Below are 22,206 nucleotides of genomic sequence, written 5' to 3' on the forward strand. Positions count from 1 at the left end.
ATCATTAACCAATAAAATGTGTATTTGTATCCATAAGCGAGGGAGCAGGTTTATCCAAAATTAAAATTCTAAAGCCGCCTCTGCCTCACCCTTTAAGGAGTTTATATAGTGTTATCTCCCTGACTTCAGGGATCTGTGAGGTGTTCTAATCTCGACAAAAAGCAATAATAATAATAATAATAATAATAATAATAATAATAATAATAATAATAATAATAATAATAATAATAATAATAATAATAATAATAAATGAATATCCTTTCCCCTCATCCACTCAGGTTATCTTCGTGACAGAAGAAGTAAGAGACTGACTGTCTCAAATTTCACGTTTCCAGTTATCCTATGTGAAGTTTACTTGGGTTTCAGCATTTGTAGGTTACCGACTATCAGAACTTTTAACGTCTCTGCAGGGGCGTAAATAGGGGCCCCGCAGAGCCCGCATTGCTGGGGGCCTCAAAGCACCATAGGATCCCAAATCGTGAAGTAGGACGTAGAGGAGGGGCCCACTTCTCGTAATCTGCGGGGTGACCCCCGAGCTCTTAGTTACGCCACTGCGTCTCTGTATGGATAGGATTATAATTTACTGATGAAACAAGTGTTTTCTTATTTGTTAATGTCTCTCGATGTTGTTTCAATTCAAAATAATAGTCGTATGTATCACTGGCGTCTCTGGCATGTAAAATTTGGGGGGGGGATATCAAAGAAAGTGATTTAAATGGTAGTACGTACCCCAACCTACTTATTATCTTCGATTTCATTTGTCACCTTTCTGCTTAATTTCACGGACTCCCTAAGGTATATCAAGAACTGTTATAATCGTTTCACAGCCTGAATATTATATTCCAATATATGTAATTATTATTTATATATTATTATATCGTTAGTAAATGAATTAAATTAATATAAAATATTGAATATTTTGTACTACAAAATATTTTGGGGGGACGCGTCCCCCTCGTCCCCCCGCCAGAGACGCCCATGGTATGTATAGAGACTCCAGTAAAAAAAAATAATCTTAAACTATTGATTGACATTGTTTTAACAAGGACCGATTTTTATATAGGTTTCTCAAGACTGAGAAATTGGTTGATAACCTAAGTGAAAACTGTTTGTTGTCCCTTTAAAATCATGGTTACGTGGATGATCGTAGTGTCTAAGTACTTCACATCGTTATTCTGGCCAAGTAGTCAAGTCCTCAAAACCGGATCACTTTTAAGACAAAAAGCTGCGACTTGGAAGGACACAATACAAATAATTACATTTCACAGTAATGATAGAAAGGTAAACTGCCAAAGTGCTTGTAGAGATGTACTTATAATATCGATTCAACAGTTATCATAACCAGTGGCGTATTTAGGATTTGTTTCGGAGGGGAAGTTTTGAGAACCAGTAAGCAACATTTGTGTTGTACGTATAATGTAAAGAAAATAATAATGAAATTATTTCGGGGAGAGCTTGAGCTCGATAGCCTCCTAAATGTGCCACTAACCAATACATATTTGTTATAATTATTAGTGCATAAATGTAAATTACCCTTCATAATATTACTAAATACTTATGTTCATTGCATTGTTCACATAGAATAATATCATGGTGATGGAGCAGCACTAAAACTTTTCAGTGCTGTATCTCAGTTACATAAGATATACGTTATCTAGGTTTCCGCCAGGCGAGATTGTAGGCCGCAAGAATTTGGTTGAGATGTTTCACCCGCAAATCATCATTAGATCAAGTTGTGATGGATGGTCAACTACAAAATAGAAGTAGTCCTATGCAGGAATGTGGATATATGGACTAATATAACTTTCTGTGTATATAATTTTATTCATTCAATGCGATTTGTGAGCATTCCAATTTGCGACAAGGTTCATGTATCATCCAAATTAGATTGAGAATTTGATAATATTTCTCATCCGAAAATAATAATTCTAGTTTGCGACCAACCGGTAATTGGTTATTTAAATGAATCAGGTGAGTAGAAGTGATACACGTTGCCAGGTATTTTTCAATAAAATTATGAAGTGTTATGAACTACATAGGGGAAACAAGGACAAACATCTCTTTGTTCAAAAATGACGTAATTGTAGATTCCTAAGATGTAACGTAACGTTGATCAGGAAACTGAGTCAAAATATACTATATAACACAACACAACACACACACACACCTATCTATCTATCTATCTATCTATCTATCTATCTATCTATCTATCTATCTATCTATCTATCTATCTATCTATCTATCTATCTATCTATCTATCTATCTATCTATCTATCTATCTATATCTATCTATCTATCTATCTATATCTATATCTATATCTATCTATCTATCTATCTATCTATCTATCTATCTATCTATCTATCTATATATATATATATATATATATATATATATATATATATATATATATATATATATATATATATATATATATAATTCTGCTCTATTTTGATAATTCTGAAAAATATTTCACTTGCTTATCCTTGGAATACCAATATCGGATCCAAATGATCTAGACCCTCAGAAATATTGTAATCTTTATTAATTTATTTTGTATAGGCCTATTACTGTTATACACACTGATGATATGCCATGATTTGTTCTTTCATTTTCTCAGATATTTCTTTATTTTTTAAAGTTTCATTCCTTATTATTTCGGAAAGCAAAATATTGATGATAATGCTTTTTGTTTTGCGTTTCCTCTGACGTGTCTCCTTTTTACACCGCGCAAAAATCAATATTCAGGATCAAAAATGGTTGAATTAAGAAAATAGGGAAAGCGCACCCTGTTTGACAAGAAGACTTGCTACAAAATACTGTACAAGTAAAAAGATGTGTAGATAGATAAGATTTTCTCATTTCTGACAGCAGCCAGTCTTGCCTCCCGCAAGCTTTTGTTCTTCCGACCGTATGATCAGGTTGTCAAATAACATAACTTCGAAGATATGCATCTCCGCATTTTTAGATAAACGATCTTATCTCATTTCGTAACTTGTTTCTCTCCCCTACCAACTTTTTGAATATCAGTGAGGAGCAACGATGTGAATGGATCAGGCATCTGGACCTCCACGAACTGGAAAAGAAAGAGTGCTTACAACGCTGTCATATTTACTTGTAAAAAGTAATAATTACAAACTATAAGGCCTAGTTTAAAAACTAAAAAGTGAACATGTAGTATTGGGGTAGGTTAACATCTGGAGAAAGTTTGAGCTGCATAAGACAAATAGTTTTAATAATACTTTGGAAAGAAGTTCATGTTATTATATAGGGATTGATGATCCCAGCTGAAAACGTTAGACACGGCCTTAATCGCTTCTGATGAATCATTTCCTACTATCTACAGGCATTTCTTCTTAACTGTTTATGAAACAAAGCACTGTAAAGAAAGGAATGTCTATTCTTCTCTGACACCAATATAGTCATCGTGGAACCACGTGTTACACGAGTAGCATTGGATCTTTTCTTTTTAAGTTTTTCTGAAGCAAAGCACTTTTCACAGAGGAATGTCTTTTTTCCTAGGGCACCAACACAATGTTCCTCGGGCACCATGATCTTCTGACCACGGATCTTCCTAGCCCGTACCCAGAATCATTAGTAGGGGGAGGGAGTAATATGAAATTAAATACGCTATTCATTTGTTATCTAACATGTAGTGTGAAAATGCTTTTATGTACAGTAAAATTGATCCATGTTAAAGGAGGAGAAGGATGGTTTTTCTACTAAAAATAACACTAAGTCCTGACGTATTTAATTACAAATCCATACAAGTGATGAAAATTTAACAAATAAATTATTTTTTAAAATGAAAATACTTGTGTTTCACAAGATAAACAAACGCTTTCTGCTGATCCACTTTATGGGACCTTTCTATCAATAATTTTGTTTACAAGTCAATTTAAGATCTGGCTTACAAGACAGCCGCACGCATAGTATTCAGCTGTGAGCAGCTAACGAGAAAGTCGAGGTGTCACTGAATTTAATCAATTGTTGCACAATGATTGTCTTAATGAATAACAGAAATATGGTTGACTTTGAGCTAAAAATACTTACCTCAGAACCTTACATTTTTTGTCTACTGTTTTTTCGGAATCAACTTTGTTCTAACAATGGACACCGAAACTTCCTTTCCGATTCTCTATGCGACAGACGCCAATACACACACACTTCCAACGGAGGTTTTCGCTCGAATGACCTTGAACGCTTCGATATGATTAGACATGGAAGACAGCAGTGCAATTATTGGCCACACAACTCGCTTTTCTTACCCTGATCCTCTTTATAAGCCGATCCAGTTTTGAGGACTTGACTCTATCTTAAATTTCATTATAAATATGTGGTTCTGAGAGAGTAGAACTTAAGAAACCCATCTTGGAAAAACACAAGTTATTATTATTAGTTTAACGTTTAACCCATATGCATGGGATGACCATTAAAGATTCAGCTGAGAACGGGACAGGTTCAACCTTTTAAAAAAAAACATGAGGAATGGGAAATAGGTCAGTGCGTAAATTAGTTCCTGTTTATCTGAAAGAAAATAAAAGCTGCTAAAACCTCTGCTGTCTTTCGAGCAGTTCTATGAACTATAGATCATGTTTAATGTAGGGAATTTCAGTTCAATTATTGCCTGTTTGTTATTACTAATTATTAATATCTTTATAAGGAGTAAAGGAAAAGGGTTCGTTATTTACTTCTTTCGCTTGCACAAAACAATACAATTTTTTCAATCCACTGACGAGACAGGCGGGGCACGGCCATAAAACGGGACTGTCCCGATCGAAACGGGACGTATGTTCGCCCTACTTATGCTAAGAGAGACGGTGATGGTGAACTGTATGATAATGGTGAAATGAAGAAAACGGGACCAAACAGGGAAACCTCGAAAAAATCATGCATTCAGTGTTTATTCACCACAAAGTTTACTTGGCGCGAACTAGGATCAAACTCGGCACCTCTTGCACTGAGATGAGCATTCTATCTCTGAGCCATCGTGGAATCAAGTAATGTACTTCTTCCTTGCATTTTACAAATTTGTGCCCTCATAAAATGAAATAGTACCCAAAGTGTTGCCCTATTTCACTATATTTGGTTTAAATGCAATTCCTTTCTTGTTAGTTTTCCTTCTATGTTTCTGTACTTCCCTCCAACACTGTAGCACATACGTCCTAGGTCAGTTCATACGATAGTGCGTTTAAAACACTGCCATATCCTCTACTGCCTGTTTACCTAATATCGCAATAATAAACGAAATAATACAGTCCAGAATTAGCTTCGTTCCTCTCCCTAATTAATCATTGTACCCTGACGACCTTTATTTCTTTAGTTCCTAACTAATCATTCCGCCAAATTTGCTTCATTTCTTCATAAATTTTCTGAGCTGTAATTTGTGGCAGTTAACCCGAAAATACCATGCTGAAAGTTATAAGTTGTACGTCATGATTCGGTAGCTTGAAAATTTAAAAACTGATAGTGATTGTCATCTTTTTTGTTCAGCACTTTGTCACGGAGTCACTTAATAATGAGTAGCATTCAATTTTCTATTCGCTTAAGTGTATACGCGATATCTAGCAATCGCTTTTCATATTAAATATATGCACAAATTTTGCTACTTCATAATCGTTGCTAATTTTGCGTTGCGTGGGCGCAAAATTTACGGAATGAGTCCAACAATCAGAAATTGTTTTCGTACGGAGAGATGGAATCACGAGTGACAATGAGAGCGATCCCTCCATCAGTCTCCATGCTGCGGAGATTTTGCGATACAAAGACTAATTTTTATTTTCATATATAAATTATATGTGTTACCAATGCTATATATATATATATATATATATATATATATATATATATATATATATATATATACGGCATTGATTTTTAAATTGTCGTTGATAAAAAATCCACCCACAAGTCTTGGCACAATATAATCCTCTGTAATAAGATAGGCGAACGATTTCAATTCGATAGGTTCATAATTTCTTCTTATTACTCTTAATCCGATTGGTCCAATTCGTCTTCCGTAACTCTGTTCCAACTCCTAGAATCTTGTTTCTGATGAAAGGTATATTGCATTACATGTAACAATGGTCAGTTTTAAATAGCAACGTGTCCGGGTATTTTTTTTTAACACCCACTGCTTGCATGTGATTCTGAGGGTTGCCTTGTCCTACTACAATTCGACCTGCGATGATTGGGAGCTTTTGGTTTATTATATCCAGTCTACTGATCAAGTGTTGGTGATAGCCCTCCTTTTCCTCCCTCTTATAATTATATAAATCTATAAGATTCACAATGGAAAATAAGTTTATGGCCTGCATCAATGATATTGATACGGGTATGACATTTGGTGACTGATCCAGTCAGTTCCATACATCTTCGATTTGTTCTTCACGTGCGGATGTCTCTGTGGTTAGATACTATACATCATTGCAGGTTCCCACAACACGCCATTGTAGAAGAAAAGAAGAAAGAGTATAACTCTACGAAGACATCAGTGAGTTTTAAAATAGAGAAAATAATTGCCTAAAAATTAACGTAGGAGACTTCAATATTAAAATAGGATAAAAGTAAACAAATATGCAAACAAACCAATAAACAAACAAAAAAAATAGATGTGGCGAACGAGATAAACGTGAAAATCTCTTAGTAAAATTCGCTGAAGCCAAAAAGGTGTGAGTTATAAATACCTTGTGCAAGGAAATGTCTTACAAATAATGGATATGGTAACACCCAGGTGGAAGAACATGCGAAATTGACTACAACAATTTAAGCACAGGATATGTGATTTACGACTAAAATGTTATAAAGAAGTTCAACGAAGGCAGTGAACATCGAGCAGTAAGGTGTAAACGGCATCTGAAAATCAAAGAGCTTGTGAGGCAACAAACAAAATGTATGTATAAAGGAAGACTCTTGAAGGGCAACGTAATGTATTTCACCTGCGACTTAACAATGGTCACTTGAAGACGATATTGATATTTCAGAACAGGGAAATCACAAAAAAATCTGTTGGAAGACAGGAAGTATTACAACGAAGGAAGACAGAAGAGGATCTCCAACTAAATACGATATTTGATGAAGAAAAAAAAGACATGAGGAATAATAGTAATAATGTGACATGGAAAATAGAATATATAAAACTTTGCAAAGCAGAATAGAAAGCATTACAGAAGATACAAGAACATTCAACAGCAACTTGGTACAAGGGCGCCCATGTTGTGGTTTCGTAGGGGGGCAAGTATACGCGACATTTCAAATGTAGTCTCAAATTTTGCGGTAACCATTCTAAAATATCTATTAGATTTTGGATCTGCCGAAGCACAATTTCCTCTAAAGGGGGGGGGGGCGAGCCCCCGCCTTGCCCTCCTGATGGGCGCCCATAACTGTATGGAAAACAACTGAAGACATGGTCCTTAAAAAAAGAAAATTAAAAAATAAAAAGCAGAGGCTAAATTATTGATTGTAAAAATGGGATGACAACCACTGGAAACATTGAAGAAATACTGTAAGAAATGTACTGTAACTATTCAATACCAAAATATATTTAAACGATGAACTGGAAATAGTTTCCATACCCGCTATAATGAGCATAAAACGAAGAAAGGTACCAGGAGATGGAGTTACATTACACATAATAAATTGGAGAAGATCCGGAAAAAATTCTAAAATAACTTCAGCTATACAAAATGACTACGAAGTTATTCATTTCTCTAGAACTGGAAAAGTGTCGTAATGAACGCTGCAAAATATTAGGGATGTGCACAAAACAAGACCAGACAGAATTTTCCTGACAAAATTCGAGGCGAGACACAGTTCTTCCAACAGAGAAATATACATTTTTCGAGTCAAGATATCATTTTTACAGCACATTTTCTTGAAGAGACAGTCTCAAAACATGTCTCTACAAATTATATCTATGTAGTTCCCTGGCTACAAATATCCCATGATTTACAAAGTGTTGACGAAAATGTTGATCCTATTAGATGAAGTTAAATATCACAACGAAGAACAAATGCTGCATTTAGAAGTAGTTAGAACACAGGAGATTATAACCAGGTAGTGAGGGAGCTGATAGATAAGTGAAACAATCATGAATTATCCTTATAAGAAGTATTCATTAACTATGAATTCGGCGAAGACCTCGGTGGTTATTCACGTTCTTATTCAAGTTGTACCAAAAGAAATTCTATGTAAGTTAGAAATAATATTTAAAATCAAGCTAGTGCAAGTATCCAATTGTTTGAATGTTGGGTTGAAAATGAATATGGAAAACACGAAAGTGATATTTAACAGAATCTCACAAGCAAATGAAGAACTGAGGTTGAAACTACGGAATTAGAAGTGAATACCTACGTCTGAGACAGAAGATATTCCTTACCATGAAAATAAAGGCATTGAAATGGCAATGGGCTGGACATTTTCTAAGAGGAAATTATGATCAATATACAAAAGCAATTCTTAATTAGATACTAAGAGGTTAGAACGTCCTAGAAAACGTCTTTGTGTATTGTGATGTGAGGAAATCAAGAAGCACTACAAAGTAATGCGGAAAAGAATTCCCAAGATCGATGGTTGTGAAAAACGAGTTGGAGACATATTCATCCGGCAATGGATTGACTGTAATACAGTATAATTATTTTGTGTGTGTGTACTTCATTCTGTTTTATTGTAATTTGTATTCCGTATCTCAAGCCTATGCGTTCATCATCCGGGTGATTATCCCCCACCTCTCTAACGATTCTTTTGGATACACTAGTGTCCGTACGAAAATTTAAAAATATGAATTCATTTTACTTCTTCCTTGATGCAGCTCTGTTTGCACATTTCGGTTTTGCTATAGATTTCTTTATCTTTGAGCCCTTTGGCTTCCTCAGAGTTTTTACCTTCTTTACTTTAGATGGTGATTTCTTAGGTTTGGAAGCAGCAGCCTTCTTCTTTCCGTCGGTCTCCTTAGACGTTTAGTTGCTGGCTTCTTCTCCCTTGATGCTGACCGTTTGGCCTTGATTGAGGCTTCTCCTTTGGCCTTGATTGAGGCAGCTTCAGGCTTCTCCTTTAGCGAAGAAGCACCAAGCTTAAACGATCCAGATGCACCTTTTCCTTTGGTCTTAACTAATAACCCTGAGGTAACTGTATGTCTCAAGTATTTCTTGATAAATGGAGAAAGATTCTCGGCATTCCCTTTGAAATTCTGAGAGTTAAGTATATTTCTTTATGGCTTGCAGACTATCTCCCCTTTCCTTCAAATTCTTCAGGGCGTTATTCACCATTTTTGATGTTCTTGGATGAGAAGGTGTTGTTTCCGGTTTCTTAGGATTTGCTGACTTCTTTGGCATCTCTATATACCACTTTTTTGTTATGGTTTGTGTCTTTTGTACTCTCAGTAACGTAGGCAAGATCTCGTTTAATTTAAAGTCGACTCAGGCTGCTTATGCACCAGCTAGTGTAATATATTAAATCTATGGATTTTGAAAATGTGTATTATCAACTTTTCACTTACATTCTTGAGTTAAAATTTTATTATTAAAATTACTTTAAAATAAGTTGATCAACTGTTGTTTGACAACCCATAGTAATTTTTAATATCAAATTGTAGATTCATCACTTCCAGAAGCGTATTGGTCTTCACCTTATTTTCAGGTTTTCCATTGGTTTCCTTTCATACTGTCCTATGAAAGTTGGGGGAAGATTATTACTATTTTCAGCAGTGGAACTTTTGGGGAAGGTACATCAATAAAAGTTAAACTTTTATCACTTCAAACTAATATGTAAGAAAGAAATATGTAAATATGTAAGAAATATCTAATGCACTAATTCTTATATATAAGAATTGAAGGATTTGATGTAAGAACCAATAGGTCCATTTTTTTTAACGAATTTGTGATTTTCACATGTTCTACTACGAAAGAATCACTCTACATTGCGTGCAAGAATCATGTAGATCCGATGATTATATTCAATGTTATAATGCAAAGGACGTACCTACATTCAGTGTTCATCGTGAAGTTAGAACAAGAAACAGGCAGCTCCGGAAAATTTTCTAAAAGTGGACTTACCTGGTTCTTGCATCCAAACCTTCAACTAGTCTTCTCTCATGGCCCTTTGATTTTAACTTTAACGTCCCTGAAACTAAATTAGCAAACGTGGACCACAGGATATATTTACAGGATGCCTGTATTGCGAGTATAAAACCTACCACAATATGTTACTTGTGTACAAAAGTCCAGTGATTGCATTTAATTGTAGTTACCTGTATAACTAACGAAAAAGATCTAATGAATTTCTGAATTATAAGTAAGGTGTGTCTACGGAAACAGTGTACTAGTTGTGGTAATGTAGTTTTTCTTTATCATCTTAAAGTATTTCGCGCTACCTGTAATGTTCCCTTATTGGCAATATTTTTACCTGCCAACAGTGTGGTAAACAGTGTTCATGGAATTACCACTGTAGAACCGAAATTGACTGAGTTTCATTTTCCGATTTGGAACAGATTTCAGTTTGTTTTCTTTCGATATGGAATGAATCTCTCAAGGCATTACTCAATATGAAGACAAATTTTTGACTTCACTGAAGTAGTACAAGATTTACTAGACACAATTTCTGATTTTTCTTCCACCTTTATCCATTTACTCAAACCGGAAGAGGTGAAAATCAATTGCGGAATGAGCTATATGTATGGATTCAGTATTGTAGGGAATCCATGTCTGAGTTTGATCCCCTATCGCAAGTGAAGACTATATAGAAACTTACTACCATTTACGGTTTCAATTTTGATTTATTTGATCTGATAGAATATAAACGAAGAGCTAGCAAGAAATAGCTTTTAGATTTGAATTCAGTATCTCAAGAATAAGTTTTACTTTGACCTCTATCCCTCTGTTGAAACCGGTGAAATTATACAAAACACTGGCTACCATAGTGAAAAAAAAAAAAAAAAACATTAATACGAGAATGAGTCAAAAATTATCCGCAATCCAACTACAACTTTTCTATCATTGTTGATACTGACCTCTGTTCTCATTTATTTTCTTGTTATGCTGTTGTGGTCATGCTATGAAAGTTTGATCGTAATTCCTCCATTAGTCTTCCTTTTCTTGCAGATAGATCATGGTAGGTACGTCTGTGAAGTTGTCCCACCCACCTAACGAATTTTTCATTTTCTTATCTACATCGTTAGTTTACGTTAGTTTTGCTAAAATTATCGTTAGTTTCGCAAAAATAACGATTTTATTCTAGAAATAAATGGGCAGGCCAACTTCACGGTTCCCCACCCACAAACGAATTTCAAAAGTTTTTCATATCACATCGTTAGTTTATCGTTAGTTTACGTTAGTTTTGCTAAAACTATCGTTAGTTTCGCAAAAATAACGATTTTATTCTAGAAATAAAGTTTCCCGCCAAATGTAAAGTTTCCCGCCCATAAAGAATTATCAGAAATTTCCATTTCACATCCTTAGTTTATCTTTAGTTTACGTTAGTTTTACTTTCCTTAGGGACATACTGGACACATTTCAGTGTACCTGACGAAACATGATAGGCATATGCCTGCTATGTAATTATGCTGTTAGGGTTTACATATGGCGGAAATCTTTATTTCTCGAATAAAATCGTTACTTTTGTAAAACAAACCTTAATTTTAACAAAACTAACCTAAACTAACGATAAACTAACGATATGAATTGGAAGTTTAAGAGAATTCAATATGGGCGGGCTAATTCACAGTTGGCGGGAAACAATATTTCTTGAATAAAATCGTTATTTTTGCGAAAATAGCGATAGTTTTATCAAAACTAACGTAAACTAACGATGTGATAGAAAAAAGTTTTGAAATTCATTTGCGGGTGAGAAACCGTGAAGTTGGCCTGCCCATTTATTTGTTGAATAAAAATTTTATTTTTTCGAAACTAACGATTATTATAGCAAAACTAACGTAAACTAACGATAAACTAACGATGTAGATAAGAAAAAGAAAAATTCGTTAGGTGGGCGGGACAACTTCACAGACGTGTCGCTCCGTTAGAAGTTTACACCAAGGAGGAACAACAAGCAGTAGTGTTGCCACAGTCCTAGCTCTGGAGTGGGCTGAAAAATAGTACCAAATTGAAACAAAAAGGGCTGAATTCATTATTTTATACCAGTGTAATACATGGTTCTATAACACGAAACTAAAAGAGATAAATTTCTGGAACACTTCCCCCGCTCTTCCAACAGTCCAAATTAAGAAAGTGCTTTTTCAAAAATTACTTTTTAGAAACACAAATTATTTATTTATTTAGGAATGCAGGAATGTATCTTTTCGTACAATTATCGTTTTGGTGTAGAATATTTGCAACGATACATAAATTACAGACTTAATTGAGCGCACATTGTTCTTTTTCAGAATATCCAGCACTTTATTCAACGTGTGTGTTTGTGTGCTTTATTTTTATTATTATTGAGATTTCAAGCTAAAATTTCCATCACACTACTTCTTTTTCGTCTCCTTCATGCGCGGCGCGGATGCGCCCATCTAGCATAATTTGTTTCCAGGTATAGTTCGAATTACGAATTTTCCACACAAAGTTAGTAGCATTATGTGGTGCAACGTCACAGAATGAATGTTCAAGCGCATTTTTAAGAGGAGTCCAACACACAGTATGAGTAACGTGAGATGTAGGAAAAGTCTTACTGACATTTTTGTAAATGTGACAAGTATTTTTGTTAAATAGTACTGAATTGAGTAGAATTGTACCAACTTTTTCACAAAAGGGGCTGAAAATGCCAGCATGGTACCAACGGGCCGATGAATGACAAAAAGGGCTGAATTTGGTGCAATTGTACCAAGTGTGGCAACACTGACAAGCAGTGATCCGGTTTTTGTGGTCGGAAGATGTTTTAGACACAATACGGGAAAAGTGTCTTGCCGCAATGGAGTGTCTACGAATGTATTGAAAAAATTCAAAAATGACCACACAAGTGTTACGCACGAGGAAGGAGCCATATCACTTATGCGACCATTTTTAAATTCTCAATCCATTTGTAGACACTGTTCCCAGGTTGATCCGAAAATCTTTGATGGATTGCGTTCCCTGATATACGTTCCGACCACAAAAATCGGATCACTGCTCGTTGTTCCTCTTTGGTGTAAACTTTTAATGGAACGGCCATGATCTATCTGGAATAATAAGGAAGACAAATGAAGGAATAGGATCAAACTTGGATAGCATGACCACAAGAGCATAATAATCAAATAAACAAGGATACAGACCAGTGTGAACAATGTAAGGAAAGCTATAGCTACATTGCGGATAGTTTTTGACACCCTGGTAGAGAGCGAGAAGCAGATTTTATATACATTCAGTACAGCGATGAATATGTTTCATGTCCTACTTCAATCTTCAACTGCGATATGAAAAGAGTAGAAATCTACAACGATTTTCGGTTCCAATAATTGAAAAGCAAAAATTAAAATAGAAGACAGTTAACGGGTTTTTAAAATATGAATTCAAGGTTAACGCCATAGACAATGAAATTATATAGAAAAATGAAGAGGACTTGAAAGCAACTTCAAATACCGGGAAAAGAATTACTAATAAAATTAAGGCATATCTTAAGATCCCTTTTTGCGAAGATTAAGCAGAGGAAAAATACACTCTCTCAAATACACTTTGTATCTAATATAGGAATGGCCTTTTTCGAAAAATATGTTTTTCGGTATTCGAAAATTATATTTTTCAAATAATTTTTCGTTTTTCAAAAAAATTTTCTGAAAGTTTTTTCGGTTTTCGAAAAATGTTTGGGTTTCGAAAAAATTTTCGTCTTCCGAAAAAGTTTTCGTTTTTCGAAAAAAAGAAAAACATGGCCATTCTTAGTCTAATATGAGAAAAAAATATTTGTATGATAGTGAAAAGCTTTTGTTGTTTTAGAATTTCAGGCACGTGAACGTATATCATAACCCCCTTTAAGCTTCCTTTGTTTGAGAAAATGGGACATTGATCCTCACTTGAAGGTTGCAATATTCACTTGTAGAAATGACTAGCTACAAAATGTTTTGTAGCGAAAATCTATTTTGTATGGATTTTGAAGAGAAAAAATAATATATTTTTTTAATCGTTACAAATTTATTTTAACTATTATAAGTTTAAAATTAACTTCTGGAAACTATAATCGATTACATTTAAAATTAAGTTATTTTTAATTGATTGATTTAATCCTTACAAGCCTGATACATATAGAAAGAAATATAGATCTATAGAAATTTCTAGACCTTTATTTTGTTTATCAGTTGGTTTCTTGAAAAATAAAATATTTACAACACCTCTGGTTTTTAATTTCTCTTTTACGTGACTCATAAACACCATCTATTGCCACTGGTATCCGGAAAATGTACGAAGGTCAAGAAAGCTACTTCCTTTGAACACATAAGAGATTAGTATAACGATGAAAATAACACAATGTCGATTTTGTAATATTTGTCAATAATGAACTGAACAAAACCCATAAAATATGGTTTTTATCTTCGTTTGTTCTGTTGGGGTATATTTTATGAATAAATGCAATAGTTACATAGATTTTTAATGTGGAAACAGACATAAAATAAAGTTCTTATTTCCATAAAGAACGAAAAATGTATACAGTTTCGTGTTCACATAAAATGCTGTGAGATTAGAATTTGATTACCAAAGAAGATCTCTGTTATCATTTGAAATGTTGCAAATTGTTTTGTATCAATCTAAATGGTATAAATACTGCGGAATTCTCCCTTTGAACATATTCTCCATTGTTTCTTCAACAGAGAAAGTACCAAAGAAAATGAAGATTGTTATAGTAGCTCTATTGCTCCTTGCTATCTTAGTTGGTAAGTAAGACTTCACAGTTGAAGAAGTATAGTTGTTTCTATTCTATTCTATTCTTTTATTTTTTAATACTAAGGTGTAGGTGTTAGGTTAAGTAACATGAAATATAAGGAATTTGAAAGTTTTATTTTCTATGATTTTATTGAACTTGCATTTATTGTTTTTGTGTTTTGTCCTAATTTTGCAATAAATTTTCAACCTGTTTCTATGGCCTCACTCCAATGACTTCTCTCAGACTCTAACACCACAAGAACTTGTGACTGTAGGGTTACTAACTGACCAATATTTTACTGGCAGGGCCGGATATAGTTGTGCTATTTCGAATAAGGCCGATGACCGGTATTCTAATTTATATTTGACCTGAATACCACGGACGAACTCTGGTGTTCGGACCAAATATTTGATTTCCGCCTACTATCTTTTGTCACACGCCCAGTTGGACGTAATTTTTACATCAGGTTCTTAACACTGGGTCTCGCAGGTGATTTTCTTCGTAGATACCTGCCAGTTAAGGTATTTTGTATGTTCTTAATGAACTTCGTCCGCACATATTCTTTCACTACCACAATTTACTGCTGCACAAAAAACACCATCTTCTCGACGCGAGAGGAAGGAAATTCCAGTTAAACAACTGCACATCGGGCGGCACGGCGGAGCCACACCACGGTGCCAGACAGAAACACTTCGCAATGTGCTAATCAACTGCGTACCGCATCACGGGCACACAGGCATCAGCCAGAATTACTCAGAGAATTTTGCTCGTCTGTATTATTACCCGGCTGGGCAACTTTTATGTGTGCCATCTCATATATATATATATATATATATATATATATATATATATATATATATATATATATATATATATATATATATATATATATATATATGAACTTCGGAATTCTAATGAGATCTTCTATGAGAACTGCAGATGTACAACGATACTTGGTAACCATTTCTGCCACTATTTGGATGTTTTCTTCAGTTTGTACAGTCATTGCACTGCTGGATGTTGTGGGGGCTTCCCCAGTCATCACGAAATCTTGCATATAACTTAAACAACGTTCCTGCGTCTTAAATCTCTACTTCTGTAAACAGTTTGAATCATTTGAAACACCTGTGTTGCATTTTTACTTAATTTGAAACAGAATTTACTGTTGGCACGTTGCTCCATTCCGCCCGACGTTCAGTAGGTATTGTCAGTTATAAGATTCATACATATGGACTGTCACTGCTAGTGCTTTGCAACTTTGACAGAAGATAGCCGAAGTATAACGCTATGTAGTAGGGTCTACATGTTTCTTTGTAGATGGGGCTGGTGATTCCTTGAAAAAAAAACAGCCATCTTTTCCACTGAACAGATAGTGTAGTTAACAATAATATAGAGCGAGGGCAACCGGGAATCCACGTTGTTTCTTAAGAAGGCAGAGTTAGATTGTACGTTTAGGTTAGGTTAAATTAAACAGTTTTCATAATGATCATATATTTTTATATCTTTTACAGATGTCCAGTGTGAAGATGCAGAGGTAAGTGCAGGACCGTTTTTAACCTCTCCGGCGCCCTAGCCACTTCAAATTATTACTCCCCCACTATTTGTAGAGCACTCTCTCCTTCAATTTTACCTTGCGAGTTTTGGTTCGGGAGTGTTTCCCTTTATTCTCTTACTCTTTTCCTTTTCTTTGTTTTTGTTCTTTGTAGAGTATTTCCATTATCCAGCACTTATGGACCCACCTTGTTCCGGACTCGCAACTGGTAGCCATAAGGAAAGATTAATACCATGCATGTATAGGAGATTGAAATTTATTGGACGCGCTTTTAATAATAATACATCAAAATTATATTATAAATGCTGTTTTCTTTTCTCTTTTATTCTTTCACCATGTTGATGTTCAGTTTATCATATTGAGTGACAAGCTAGTATTTTTTAAATGAACGGACGTTGTATTTATATGTTTCTCGTAAATTAATATAATTAAAAAGTGCACAAGGAATCATTTCCAGAGTCCCGGCTTTTGTCTGCTAATAGCAGAAAACAAGTATTTTTCCTAATATTAGTACAGTTAATTGTTTTCACACCCCAGTTATCCTAAGACAACTGTACTTAAGCATTCTTATTTATCAGGTAATGTAAATCCCTTATTTTAACTTAACAAAAGTAAAATTATACGTATTACATTTACATTTTCTGCCGAGATCTAGTTTGTTTGTAACCAGGTTGCTCAACCGGAACGGAAATGATGTTTTCTGCTCCAGCGTATTTTAATTTTTTCTCTTTTTTCGCCCTCCAAATTTTTGCGCCCCGAAATCTTTTGCGCCTTAGGCACATGCCTAGCGTGCCTAAGCGGAAAAGTGGCACTGGGGAAGTGCCATCTGTATAGTCACAACATTAACAGAAATTCCATGTACCAGTATTTTATGAAAGTAACGTTGCATTTTATACCAGAAAAATACAATAGATTTGAAGTATTAAGTCTTGACTCTCGAAATACATCATGAAAGAACCACAATTTAAGAGATAGTTCAACGTTGGCTTTTCTTTGATTACTGTACTGTTTACTTGGCTACTTTATATATTTCCTATTTTCACAGTGTCGTTTTCAGTGTTTACACGTGCTAATTGTGCAGGAATTAAAACAAAGTTAAATCGTGTCGCCGACGTGCTATCATATTTGCAACATGCAATTAATTCTATTGGTAACTTATCAATGACACACTGTAAGCACGTAGCCAACACACCTATCAAAACTTGTTTTTATGCGTCAGTCCAGTGCCGTACCGTGGGGGGAGCGGGGCGACGGCCCCGGGCACCGAAGTAAGGAGGGCGGAAATTCGGAAGGAAAAATAAAAGAAGGAATGGAAAACGAGAGGAAAAATTACTTGGAATATATTTTAGATAAATAGCAGTATTTCCCAGTCTAATATTTAATCTGACCAGGGTCAGAAAATGCATCTTCACGGGTTCTGTATAAAATGGAAGGAAAAACAGTAATAAAAAGAGCTCAAAATCAAGGAAAAGCAGGGTTTATCTCTGCCGCCCGTTTTTATACACTGTCTTCTACACTGAAGCTTTGCAAAACAATTCACTGGCCCCTAACATTTTGTATTCGATAGCATGAACTTTGAAACAAGAATTCCAGATCCATGACTTTTATGACAAATCATTATAGCAGACAGCTAAGCAAATGCAGCTTTCTTTCTTTAACTTCCTTTTTTTTAATTCAAATTTGGGAGGGTAACCCTTCAAAACGATACTAAATAATCAAATATGCAATTAAGATTGTCTCATAAAGAATATTTTACTGAGTTCCTTTTCAAATTTAGTTAAATGTCCTTTTTATCCTGAAAATTAAATTTTATGATGCTTAATTTAAATACATATAACTCCGATTGTAATCTGAACATCCGGAAACCAAAAACGAAAAAAAAAAAGAAAAAAAAAGTTGAAATTCATTAGTAAAGCATTCAATGTGTAAGGAATATATTTATTTGCTAAATGTTAATGAATTATGCAAAATTAATGTACATTTCGTGTACAGTTTATCTGCGAATACTCAAAATAATTCTTAAATCCAAATATGAGCAACTAAGTTTTCATTTCTTTCTTGATGATCCACTGCAGTTAGAAGAAGATTAGTTGACTAGGCAATGCTGAATCTACACGATGGCGTAAGCTTACTTGTGACATTTTGTTTATTGCATGCATAAAGAATGTCGTCTACTTTACTGGCCGTGATAGTGATACCGATTCTACGCCGAGATGCATTTTTTTTAATCAAGAAAAGGGTAAAAATGAATGCCAGTTTACAATCGGGTAGTAAATTCGGTAAGTTATATTTACTTGATATATTATGTAAATTCGTTTTGAAAAAGGAAGCGACATTTTAACTAGACGGGAAAAAGAATTAACTAAAATCAAACCATTGAAAAAATTAGTTCAATTAATAAGAAAAAGAAGAATTCTCCATATAAATCAATTGGCTGAAAAGCAAAGATATCTCAGGTGTTCAACATTGTTAGTATAATATGGAGTTAAAAATACTCTTGTGCAAGATCTTTATGGAGAAAGTTCTAATAATATGACTTAACAAATATCAACAATTAAAAACAATGTTTGTATAACTGATAATTAATGCTCCAATGTAGTTTTTTATTCTCATTGTCAGAGGTTTAACAATTGTGTCTCGAGGAATGTTCATTTGTATGTCTATGTAAAAACATATTTTTTTAATTTTCAAAGGAAGAAGAAACAAAATTCCTCTCAAATATACATGAATTTAGCATTACAGAAAGAAATGCTTTTACCAGGACTAGCTCAGGAGAGTAATGCTCCGGAAGTAGGAACGAAAAACAGTTCTGATTGGTTGGCGTTATCCATTTATTGCCACGTTGCATTCAAATAGCAAAAATCAAACGATTGTTGTTGTCAGTCTTCGTGGCCGAGCGCCGGTGGGTGTAGTCGAGCGGTCTGAGGCGTTAGGCTGATGATTGTGAGATGAAGCCCATTGGAGGTTCGAGTCCCGCTGTGGTAGCAAGGGTGGAATTTTAACTGTCCTCGATGTGTCTGTGTTCGTGTCCCTGTCGTGTCTAGTAGTCCTAAAAAGTGGTTCCAGTATAAAATAAGTCAGGAAGTTTTCTTTTTTAAAAGTGGGCTAACGCTATATGCTAGTAACAAAAATCTCTTTTGGCGTGAGTTCAAACCCTGCCCAAAGTAAGTTTTTTTTTACATTTTTACAACACTTTTTAAATTAAAATAATATGAAAATAATACTCAAAAAAGTGATTTACTTACTTTTGTGCAGATTAGTAGTAGTAGTAGTAGGAACGGGTTAGAAGCCCCGCAGGGCTCGTTTTGTTCCCCTTTTACTCCATGATATGGGGCTCATTTTGTTCCCCTTGTACTCCATGATATAAATTTTGTGACCAATATAAAACAACTGGCTAGGATAGCGCGTAAAACAGCTGGCTAGAGTAGCGCGCGAAAAACGTACTTCCGGGAGCATTACTCTCCCGAACGGGTCGTCTTTTACCACCTCTAGTACGTAAATGCCTGCACTGAGAAAAATCTGTTATCCGGACAGCGGTATATTGTACAAATATATGGAATCCTTATGTTTACTACGGAAATCGTACGGAGCATTTATATTATCCATATGCTACCTACGTATTATCCTTTTTCCCGCTTAGATGTTACATCATGCCGGTGCAAGATGTCTGATATCTAAGAGTCTTCTGTATATTACATACGTATACGTATGTTACATACGCCAGCTATATGTCACATACGTCCATCTGTATGTGAGACCCTTATCACGAATATACAGTTCTTTTGCTCATACAGATGGTGCGCTTGTTCGGAACACTTATACGAAAAGTATGTATAAAATATACTTTTTCAGTTATACGTTTGCAGTACGTTAATTAAAAAACTACAGGATTTACACATGTAATCTATGTTTTTACGTACGCCATATATGTTTTTTCTCAGTGTGATTATTTATAACATGATCTTTGTTTAGAATTCAGAATCCAAATATAGTATATTTACTTAAGTGACATTGTTTCTTAATTATATAAATAATACTATTAGATAAAATTATATAATTCTATTATTGTTTGGTATTAAAGGGAAAAAGAGACAGATATCATGGTAAGAGTGGACTTCCATGGTAAGAAGCTTGATGCTCAAGGAAAGTCGTCATCATATGCTGTTGGAAACGAAATATACTCCGAATTTGGAATTCCCACCTAGTTACGTTAGCATCAGAAGCAAAAGAAATTAAACAAAGCACCAGGTATATTCATTTAGATTTTTTAAAAATTATTATTGCATCTTATACTTTAATAGAACTTTAAAATTTACTTCAAACATCAATTGAAATTTAATTATATTCACACTGAGTGCTCAATCAATGCCAGCAAATAATTTTATGTTACCACTGAGGAATTTTTACGGAAAGAGAGCTGTAACTATATAAATTGAATAAATTGGTGTGGTATATTATTTCATTTCATACTTTCAACTGGAAGTATAAATAATAAACAGTGCAGGCCACCGTACTAAAGTTTTCTCGCTCCAATTTTTTACAACTAAATGACGTTATGCTGCTGTTATTACTGAAACACGTATTTGTAAAATAGGAGTAAAATTATAAGATGTTCTTGGAAAGCTTCCTCCGAAGAAGCAAACTGCCGCTTGTTGATATATATTAGTAATAGTCAGAAGTAATTTACGTAACATTATACTGTATGTTATTAATGAATTATTTAGTTATGAAATATCACTGCAAAAAATAAAACAGTATTTAGACATTTCAAAAACAGTTTTAGTGGAGAAAATGGGTTAAAATGTGCTCTGCAGTTACCCCAAAAGCGGTAAATCTCGTAACAAAGTTCCAGTAAAATATAATAAAAAAGGAAAACAAAAAACTTCCTGTCGAGCATTTGGGAAATAAATTTATAATACATTTTTTGCAGAGGTAGTTGGATATAAATGAGACATAGTTGGAAAATACATTTATGATTTTGGTATGATATAACTTTATTTTGGTATAGCGTTTAGCTCACATACTGGTGAGAATATACTTTGCAGAGATGTCTAAACCCTTTGAGCCTGACTAAGATTCAATCAACCTTGCGCTCGATAATTGAGCGCGCTGACACGTTTGAGTGTAATCGTTAAATAAGTCGATAGTGAGCCAGAAGTCTGAGCGAACTCAAGCACCAGTGAGGATAGTAATTGCGAGTACGAGTGAGTGCCACCTCGATTGATAGCGAGTCTTAGCCTTTGACGAACGCAAACCTAGTGAGGTAAATGGGTGCCACATCGGGGTATCATGGACCTTATTCAGGATAGCGACACCGAGGTCTGGCGAGTGCGAGTATGAGCCTCTGAGCAGAGCCTCTTTAAAGATACTGAACCTGAACTCATAGACAAACAACCTGAGCATGAGCCAAAAAACAATAGAAAACGTTAAAGAAAATAATTGAATTTTGTTTGAGAATACAGTGTCTTCATCATGCTGTGAACCTTAGCCTTCATTACTAACAATATTAACAATGAAGTGTTGCATTTAAAGAACTATGTAGTTACTTCTGACTCCTTCGCATGCCGTCGTAGTTCAGTGGTAAAAGGCGTGCTTGGGTTCCTGTTTCGATTCCAGGTCTCGCTGTATTTATTTCCTTAATTTTCGTTTTCATGTGCAATTGAATTATGTAAACATTAATATATTTTTTTTTTAAATGCAAACATTTTTATGTATATCTGGCAAGGTGTCCAAAAATATAATGAGTAAGTATGATACGGAGTTGTTCAAAGAGTGTCGGCAATGTGTAAAGTGTCCTAACTAAGATCAAAAGTCGTTTCTAAACATATAATCA

At 34.6% G+C, this 22,206-nt stretch overlaps 1 long non-coding RNA gene across 3 annotated transcripts in view; it reads left to right on the top strand.

The window, feature by feature from the left end:
- LOC145691712 (uncharacterized) overlaps positions 1 to 22,206 on the top strand; it is a 168,021-nt gene that overhangs the window by 58,447 nt on the left and 87,368 nt on the right. For 2 of the 3 annotated variants that reach the window (XR_014132509.1, XR_014132506.1), the window contains exons 2-3: positions 16,333 to 16,355; positions 20,455 to 20,621. This is a non-coding gene — a long non-coding RNA (uncharacterized LOC145691712). Of the gene's footprint in view, positions 1 to 14,758; positions 14,832 to 16,332; positions 16,356 to 20,454; positions 20,622 to 22,206 lie in introns of those variants that run through there. The other variant, XR_014132507.1, reaches the window with a different exon arrangement.

This window comes from Thermobia domestica, chromosome 8 (genome assembly GCF_964235325.1).
Source record: "Thermobia domestica chromosome 8, izTheDome1.hap1.1, whole genome shotgun sequence".
Taxonomy (NCBI): Eukaryota; Metazoa; Arthropoda; class Insecta; order Zygentoma; family Lepismatidae; genus Thermobia; species Thermobia domestica.